Here is a 2375-nt window from a genome sequence, read left to right as displayed (position 1 = left end):
GTCTCTGGACAATCATCAAACTGCATAAGACCCGTAGACACCACTTCCCGTCTCGCCATGAGCTTGACCACGTCTGATATTTGGTTATTTCCCTTCAACTCATTTTGATGAGGCCCAGCTTGGGGGGAATGTGTGTCTTTAGTTGGGTGGGTGTATGGTACATTTACGTACTGGGGAACAGTGGGGCGTGGCTCGCTCTGCAGATTGGCCGACTGTAACTTCGGCGTTATGAACCTGAAGTCGCTCTGCTCTCCCGGTTGTACATACGATTCTGTTTTCTGTCTTTGCAGGACACTCTTAACACTTGCGTCTTCTCTATCCTTGTACGGCCCATACAGTACTGGCATTTGGGAATCAACAGGATTGTCAGTTTGGTCTCTTAGATACACTTGTGTGCGTTCCGCCGTATCTTCCATAGGCAGTTCTGCTAAACTTGCACAACCTTTGCTCTCAAGCTCGGCGGCGGATTCTAGGGCTTCTGCCTTTGCTTCTATAGCTGCGGCTCTTTTCTCTAGCTGTAGAGTCTCCAGTAATGCTTGGAGGTGTGCTTGCTGTACCTTTATCTCGCTTTCCTTCCTTGCAAACGCTATTTCTGCTTTAGCCACTTCTGCCTCTGCTCTAGCCATAACTGCCACTGTATTCACTGCTGAAGACCCACGTGAATATCGTGATGAGCAGGAGCTTCTACAACCCTGTCTCCGTGACCCCGATTTTTGGCTTAAAAATAAACAAACTTTTATAACTGAGATCTTGACCTTCAACCCTTGTGAAGTTACTTCAGTACATCAACACATGATACAGTCATTGTTCTGCACTTTGTCAAAAGACCTTGTTTGACTCGACAGACAGATAACGTCTCCCACAGACCACAGACAACCAATGGACTTTGACGCTTTACTGCTGGCCATGGAATGACGTAAAACGAAGGTGCCTTCAAAACAACTTAAATCGAGGAGAAGCGATCATCCTGTCTAAATACAGATAAGCTGTATGTAGAATGTGGCTCACGTTAATGATGTCATCGCTAAGAGACACAGAAGCTGCAATTACAGTCTTAGGAGAGAAGGTGTCAGACTTATCCTCCGGGTCAGCTACTGTTCGTAGAGAACAGCACAGAGACAATACACAATATGGGGTTCACAAGACGAGAAGATATTTTAACACTGTTTTTAAGAAGTCAATGACAAAATGTATGACTGGAAAAATAGTCTTTTATTTGACTGAAAGTCACAAAATGCAAAACGAGGTGCATTTTGAAATGTTTTAACTAATCATCTTGTAATGAATGTCACTTCAGTTCTATTTTCTAAGTATGAGTTACCATATGCAGTAAAAGACAGAACAATATGCAAGCACTGTAAAAGGTTTTGCCACCAACTCAACTGACTGGCTTCTCTCCTGTATGATTTCACATGAGTCTCTTCAGACCTTATAACTCTGCATGAACTATACATGAGCTTCTAACTGATGTTGTGTGCACTGCACCGATGGTGACATCATCTGGCAAAGGCGCTATGTTGAACAATCATGTACGGGTTTTTGATCAGGACATGGGCGCCCACCAGAAGAAGACTCTTGTTTACCTTGTTAGAATGAGCATTCATTGCTATTCACTGTCAAATTTGGGCCACAATTGACGCACCCTAATGACACGCCATGCATTTTCATTAGTACTGGATGTTAAACAGTTTTTTTTTTTTTTTTTATTAAATCTATCAATGTTGAGACACTGGTGGTAGAATTGGTGCTAAGGTAGAGTAGGCTATGTTGGCAGCATTACTAACCAAAACACAAAGGAAACCCGCGGGCTGGAAACATGAATGAAGCCACTTATGTCGACTCATCACAACATGGCCGTATCACGCCTACAACAACTGCAACTCCTCACCCATTGAACAACGCAGCCCTGTGTGTTAAAACACAGCAAGGAGTTGTTTTTACTTGTCTAATGTGAACATATGGTCACACTCAGTCATAATGTCCTGGTTCTGCTATGTACAAGACATCTCAGTGAGAAATATTGTCACATTTTAATACTATGAGATCTCACGTGACACGTGGTCTGTGTTTTTACATTGGTAGAGATGTTTTTTAATTCACTTGAGTTTTGTTTATTTGCATGTTTTCTTAATTTCTTTAGTTTGTGTTGGCGTCTCAGGGCCACTGTAAGGTTTGCTGCTTTATTGTTTCGTATCATATATATACATATACTGTATATATTTTTGAACTGTTGGTCAGACAAAAACTAGACATTTGAGGATGTCAAGCTTTTTTTTTTTTCACAAAATTATTTAGGAAAATTAGTTGCAGCCACAGTAGTGTAAACTGGAACTGTATGTGGCTCATTTAGAGGTAAACTGTGGCGGAATTGCAGC

At 41.8% G+C, this 2375-nt stretch overlaps 1 protein-coding gene across 2 annotated transcripts in view; it reads left to right on the top strand.

Moving 5' to 3' along the window:
- The window catches only part of itprid2 (ITPR interacting domain containing 2), a 45460-nt gene that overhangs the window by 9667 nt on the left and 33418 nt on the right, over positions 1-2375 (top strand). The window lies entirely within an intron of this gene.

Source organism: Monopterus albus, unplaced genomic scaffold, assembly GCF_001952655.1.
Source record: "Monopterus albus unplaced genomic scaffold, M_albus_1.0 scaffold99.1, whole genome shotgun sequence".
NCBI classification, from domain to species: Eukaryota; Metazoa; Chordata; class Actinopteri; order Synbranchiformes; family Synbranchidae; genus Monopterus; species Monopterus albus.
The sequence above is the reverse complement of the archived record's forward strand: the minus strand, read 5'-3'. Positions and strand labels throughout refer to the sequence as shown.